This window comes from Oryctolagus cuniculus, chromosome 13 (assembly GCF_964237555.1).
Source record: "Oryctolagus cuniculus chromosome 13, mOryCun1.1, whole genome shotgun sequence".
NCBI classification, from domain to species: domain Eukaryota; kingdom Metazoa; phylum Chordata; class Mammalia; order Lagomorpha; family Leporidae; genus Oryctolagus; species Oryctolagus cuniculus.
Genome location: NC_091444.1, coordinates 75,607,163 through 75,614,535, shown reverse-complemented (window position 1 = coordinate 75,614,535; position 7,373 = coordinate 75,607,163).

The window sequence follows — 7,373 nt, the reverse complement described above, 5'->3', positions numbered from 1 at the left end:
ATTAGGCCTTGCTGCCCAATGTTATCAAGGATCGCCTGAGTGTAACTTGCATGGGGCCCATACAATTGTACTGATTGCTGCAACTCTTTAAGTAATTTATGGTCAAGAGGCGTCCATCCCCTGTTTCCCTGTGGATCCTGAATTACAGGAAACACCTGGCCTGGTTCCTGGTACTGCTCCCAAGCAGGTTTTCTATAAACAGCTCCCCTTTGCTTGTTTTCGGTTCTTGGCCTTTCTAGCTCCTCCTGCATACCTACTCCCTCCATCACTCCTTCTTCCTCCCACTCTTCTTCAATCTCATGTGGAAAAAAGGGGCTTTTCTTTACAGGAGGAAACTTTGGTAGTACCAATGGGCGATACCGGGGTGGTGATTCATCCTTTATGGTTGAATTTGCCAGCCTTGTAGGGCCAGGATATATTCTTGGCATCTCTCTCGGGGGCGAGGTTCCCTCCTCAGCTTCCTTCTCCCCCCCATAAGCTTCCTGGCTCTCTAAATCCTTCTTTGATTTTCTTCTCACTTGTTCGTTACAATAGTTGCTCGCCTGGCTGCCCTGCCATAATTCTTCCTGCAATTCACTCCTCTCATTAAGCAACAACTCGATCCCTTCCGTGGGGTTCTGAAGCACCTGATCAACGAGTTGCCACAGCTTCAGCACTTCTATCGGTTCCCCAGCCTCGCGCATTTTCCGTCCCACCTGCCTCCACTGCTGTGGAAACCAGGGGGACGTCTCTACGATTGCTTTTACGAATGCATGAATTTTCCTCCCCCCTCGTTTCCCTTGCTTAGAGGAAAAGCTGCGAGGAGGTGGGGAGTAGGAAGAGAGAGAGAGAGAAACCATATTTAGCCCATGGATGATCTTTAGGGAGAAACAGAGGATGGTGCCCAGCAGGAGGAAGAGGTAGCCAGTGGGCAAAGAGTAGCCAAAGAACTCCATTGTCTGTACCGTCTGTGACATGTTGGAGCAGTGGGCGCAATGGAAGATTGAGTCTCCCAGACGTTCCCAGTTAATACCTCCTTCCTAGCTTCTAATTTTCTTCCCCCGCGGCTTTTTTCCTAGGTTTTAACTAGCTTTTCACCGGCACTCTTTCCGTCCGGCCTTCCCCTAGGCTCTTTGCTAGTCTCCCTCTCCAGTAATTTCCCACTTCTTCCCGGTCTTTCCCTCCTAGGTTTCCTATCCGAGTCACGGCACCACTATGTCGCTCCCCCTCTTCATGGAGGAACGACACTAAACCCTGCGCTGTTCTTTCGTCTGCTCGGCCCTCCCCGGGTTTGCTGCTGGTTCTTCCCGGGTTGGCTACTATCCCTTCCACCTCCGTGGAAGGGCAGTTCCCCCTGGCCACATTCCCCACTTCCGCAGGGGAGCGGCACACCGCCGACCGGCTTTCTCGGGGGCTGCACGGGTTCCCTTAGATGTTCCCCATAGATGTTCCTGGTGCATGCCGTCTCTCTCCTCCTTTATAGTCCTCCTCCGCCAATCCTAACTCGGCTGCCCACACGTCGAGCACGCCGCTCTCCTCCAATCAGGAGCAGCTCCTGCAGCTTGTCAAGTTGGTGAGAGGCAGCTGGGTAGAAGCTGTTTACTCCTCTCCCAGCGCCATATTGTGGGAGAGCAGATGCATAGAATAAGTCTTAATTCCAGTAACAGTCTAGTCCGAGTTGCTCCCCACAGCAGGCGGAGGATTAACCTAGTGCACCAGGGAGCCAGTCCCCCAAATACAATTTTAAAAGTGCATTTGGTTGTCTGTGTCACAAGTCTTAGATGATTTTCCTCCAGACTTTCTAGCACTGTTATTTTTTTTAAGATGTTTTTATTTATTTGAAAGGCAGAGTTACAGAGAGGCAGAGAGAGATCCACTGATCCACTCCCCAAGTGGTCGCAACAGGCAGAGCTAGCCTGATCCAAAGCCAGGAGCCAGCAGTTCCCTCCAGGTCTCCAACAAGGGTGCAGGGGCCCAAGGACCATCCTCTGCTGCATTCTCAGTCCATCAGCAGGGAGCTGGATCGGAAGAGGAGCAGCTGGAACATGAACCAGCGCCCATATGGGATGCAGGCACCACAGGTGGATGCTCAGCCTACTATGCCTCCGCACCTGCCCCTCTAGCACTGTTCTTACAAGTGGTGCTGCCGCTCTTGGTTATGATCTCTGTTCCAACTATCACTGCTCACACATGTCAACTTTCATCTCACTGGAAAGGAGGGGTAGGAGTGTGTTCTTTTTGCCTTGATGCTTAACTAGAAGGAGTTCAGTAGGCATGAGAGTGAGGGACTGCTGTCATTCATTCTGCTTGAAGCACCCTTGGGACAGCCTAAGGAGACAAGAGAAGCAGCACGAAGTGCAAAAAGCACAAAGAATTTACCTGGAGAGCAGAACGCCTTGAATTGAACATGCTTTAATACCAATAATTGTAACTAATGCTTACTGAGCACAGGATGTGTTCCAGGCCCTGTTCTCTCTCTCTCTCTCTCTCTCTCTCTCTCCCTCTCTCTCTCTCTCTCTCTCTTTCTCTGTCTCTCTCCATTTTAATTAATATAAAGAAAACAGATTTTATGTATTTCATAGATAAAATTCTAAGAATATAATGATACTTCTGTCCCTCTTACCCCCTCCTTTCTTTTTAAATTTTTGTGATAACATATTGGTTTTTTTTTATTTATTTTTAAAGGAATACAAATTTCCTAAGTATAACTTTAGGAATATAGTTATTCTTCCCACCATGCCTGCCCTCCCACCCACACTCCCACCCCTCCTCCTCCTCCCTCTCCCCTTGCCAGTCCCATTCTCCATTAAGATTCCTTTTCAATGAACTTTGTACATAGAAGACCAACTCTATATAAGTAAAGATTTCAACAATTTGCACACATACACACACACGCTCAAAAAAAAGCTCTTTGAAAACTGGTTTTACACTTAACTCTCATAATACAACTCATTGAGGACAGAAGTCCTGCATGGGGAGTTAGTGCACAGTGACTCCTGTTGCTAATTTAACAATTAACACTCTTATTTATGACATCAGTGATCACTCCAGGCTCTTGCCATGAGCTGCCAAGGCTACAGAAGCCTTTTGAGTCCACAAACTCCATCAGTATTTGGGCAAGGCCATAAGCAAAGTGGAAGTTCTCTCCTCTCTTCAGAGAAAGGGACCTCCTTCTCTGATGGCCCGTTCCTTCTGCTGGGGTCTCACCCACAGAGATCCTTCATGTAGAACATTTTTGCCGCAGTGTCTTGGCTTTCCATGTCAGGTCCTGTTCTCAGTGTCCTATAGCATCATGTGCTGATAGGTGGGTACCATTTGTTATCCCCACTTTTCAGATGAGGATGTTGAGGCATAGAGAGATTTTGCCAACATCGTGAAGCTGGCTGGTGAACTCGAGAGGCAGGCTGAGGTGGCAATTGATAGCGGCACTCTGGAACAAGAAGGCTCACTTCAGATGCCATTGGCACTACCAGCCTATGCCTCTCCTCCTTCCCCTCCCCCTACGCCCCTTCACCATCCAACATCTAGCTGTGTGACTCTGGCCACATGACAATCCTTTAGCCCTGCCTTTCATCATCTTTTAAATTAGAGGCTCCAGCTAGATAACTTTAATATCATCTGTGTCTCAGATATCCAAGTATATGCCTTGGAGATAGCCACGGTAACTCCTGAAGGGCTTCTCAGCAATGCCAGGGCTTTTTTTTTTTAATTAATTTACTTATTTATTTAAAAGGCAGAGATACAGAGAGAGAGAGAGAGAGAAAGAGAGAGATCTTCCATCTGCTGGTTCACTCCTCAAAAGACCACAACAGCCAGAGCTGGGCTGATCCAAAGCCAGGAGCTTCTTCTAAATCTCCCACATGGGTGCAGGGGCCCAAGCACTTGGGCCATCTTCCACTGCTTTCCCAAGCGCATTAGCAGGGAGCTGGATCGGAAGTGGAGCAGCCAGGACTGGGATGCCAGCACCACAGGTGGTGGCTTTACCTGCTACACCACAGCACTGGCCCCCAGATTTTCATGTTATGGTGAAACAGTTTCCAGATATAGCACCTTCCACATCAGAAGTACCCAGACTGCAATGCTGAGGCACGGGGGTTTGTCTTTGTTTTATTTTTTGTCTTTTTTCTTCTTTTTCTTTTTCTCTCTCATACAAAGTGCTAAACTCGTTACCTAGAATAGAGTTAATCCTCTGTATATAAAGTTAAATGCAAATGGATCTTGGTAAAAAACAGGACGGAGAATGGGAGGGGGAGGGGTGGAGGAGTGGGAGAGTAGGTGGGAAGGCAAGTACAGTGGGAAAAGTCACCATGTTCCTAATGTATTTATGAAATGCATACAAATAAATAAAAAGAAAGAAAAAAATAAATGCCCAGTCTGCCAAGAGTTGTCACACTGGAACTGACCTATCCTGGCTGGTCACTTGGCACCCCTGGGCCTGACTCTGGCTTCTGGGACAGAGAACACAGCAGAGGAAAGAAATTAACTGACTTAACAGCAAAGCCAAGTTTTCATGGCTGAAGAACCAATGAGAAAATCAACTCCACATGCTTTAATTTCACATTTAGAACTTGCAGAAGCTCTATTGAATTGTGAGCATTTTTCTTCTGAAACATGTTAATGTTCTAGCCTGAAATGACACTAACACACACTTGTGCATAAGAGAGGAGAAAAGTATGGCAAAAATAATAGAATATCATCTGAGCAATTCAAATGGATAATCTTTAATGAACATGTAACAAAATATCTTGACTAAGGGTAGGAAGACCTCAAATTTTTGGAGAAAACGGACCTTCTCCAAATGGTGCCTCATCTGACCTAATGAGCAAGTAGATGAGAGTCAGAGAGAGCTATCTGTAAGTTATTCTAGCTTTGACTTTGAACTTCTAAAAATATGCAGATTCACAATTGATAGCTAGGGTGAGAATTGAGTTTTATGAATGAGTGATTGCCATACCGTTAGCTAAATCATAAAGACACGTTCAGATCACAAATTCCAGTTCACTGATCATTCTCAGAATTCTATATGAGTTGTTCATTTGTTTAAACATTATAAAAAATGTTGTCTCACAGATTTCCTACTGATTTTCACACACACGAAAATGAACATTCCAGTGGCATCTGTAGTAGTGATTTCTGTCTCATACATCAAGAACATTTAAGTAACATCAGATATTTTTCAGTTCACCACATTACAGTAGCTTGGACACTGGGGGTGGGGGAAGGTCGTGGGTTCAGGACCCAGTGACCTGAACACACAGCCTAACCCCGATGGGAGCCGTCATGATTCTGAACATCAAGAGAGGACAAACAGGGTGTTTTTCCCCAAGACCTTGGGATATGGAGACAGGTTATCAGCATGAAAAGAGAAGGGTGACCCAGGCTGCCCTAAATTTGGTTTGTTCCAAAGCAATCCTGAAGATCAGATTAAATCATCAGAGATGAGTTGATCAATGAAAGGGTCTGTGATGCTGCAAATCAGAATTACTGCTTAAAAACATCATGGGGTCTTAATCTCGGGAAGCATTATCTCAGCAGAGGATGCAAAACGTTGACGGGATTACGGGGTTCGGCGGAGGCGCCCACCTGGCTTGGGTGGGAGCTGACCCAGTCCATCCTAGACACAGCAAGGGCAGACCTGTTTTCTCCCTGCCAGGATTCCGAAAGTTATGGTCTCCCGGGAGACTTACTGCCGTGCAACTCCAAAGGCCGAGGGAACTCCTGACAAGGAAAGTAGAGACATTGCTCTGTTTTATACCACGTGACTCTGCCTTTGACCAGAGCAAGGAGCTCAGGGCAGCAGAAAGTCAGCCCAGGGGGTCGCCCTGAGTGTGAGCGTTTCCTCCCGGATCCTGTTTCTGCCCAGAGCTGGAGCTGCCTATGTCAGTGCTGTGTCCAAATGGACACACGGAAAATAAAATCCCACCAGGATCGGTGACTATGTAAACTTTCTTCCCGGAGTCAGGCTCCTCATTCTGAAACATGGGAATAGCCTAGCAGCTAATCTTACAAGGGAGAAGCAGCACAAAAATCAACGGGATATTAAAAAACAAAAATCAAACTCGCGAACTGTTTAGAAGCAGCAGAATGCTATCAGAAGATAGCAGCAATAAAAATGACCTATGAGGAAAAGCTGAGTGGGTCATTCAGCCAGCGTGTATTCACCGTCTGAGTGCAGGGAAGCGTGCTGGGAGGAACTACACTCACACTGTCTCGAAAATAGAAGTCATTTTACGGATAAAAATGGTTAATAGATACTAAACTCAACTCTCTTGTGCCCTAAATCTTTTTTTAGATTTTTTTTTTTTTAGATTTTTATTTGACAGGTAGAGTTAGAGTCAGTGAGAGAGACAGATGGAGAGAAAGGTCTTCCTTCCATTGGTTCACTCCCCAAATGGCCGACCACCAGCACTGTGCCGATCCGAAGCCAGGAGCCAGGTGCTTCTTCCTGGTCTCCCATTCAGGTGCAGGTGCCCAAGCACTTGGGCCATCCTCCACTGCCCTCTATGCTCCACAGCATAGAGCTGGACTGGAAGAGGAGCAACCGGGACTAGAACCTGGCACTCATATGGCAGAGAATTAACCAAGTGAGCCACTGTGCCGGCTCCCTCCCTAAATCTTTTCACACAGCAATCATCATCCTCCTCTAGTGATTAGTTTGGATCTCTTGTCTATTGAGCATTTAATATGTGTCAAAAACTTTATATCTTGGGGCCGGTGCTGTGGTGTAGTGGGTAAAGCTGCCACCTGCAGTGCCAGCATCACACATGGGCACTGCTTCAAGTCCCAGCTGCTCCACTTCCAATCCAGCTCTCTGCTATGGCCTGGGATAGCAGTGGAAGATGGCCCAAGTTCTTGGGCCCATGCACCCGCATTGGAGACGTGCAGTAAGCCCCTGCCTCCTAGCTTGGGATAAGATCAGCTCTGGCCATTACGGCCAATTGGAGAGTGAACCAGCAGATGGAAGACCTCTCTCTCTCTCTCTGCCTCTCCTTCTCTCTGTGTGTAATTCTGACTTTCTGATAAATAAATTAAAAAATCTTTTAAAAAAACTTTTTGTGCATTGTCACAACATAGTTAATGCTTACAAACAAACACAAAGCTTATAGGTGTCTTGTCTCAGGCTGCTATAACAAAATACCGTAAACTGGCGGCTTCAATAACAGAAAAATCTTTCTCCCAATCCTGGAGGTTGGGAAGGCTAAGGAAAAGATGCCAGCCAGTTTTGTTTCTAGTAAGGCCCCTATTCCTTGCTTATATATGCTGCCTTCTTGTTGTGCCCTAACAGGACATAGAGAAGAAGGGGGGGGGAGGGCACGGAGGAGGAAGAGAGACAGGGCCATGAGTATGCTCTGGTCACTCTGTCCTTTCTTGACAAGGACACTACTCCCATGGGC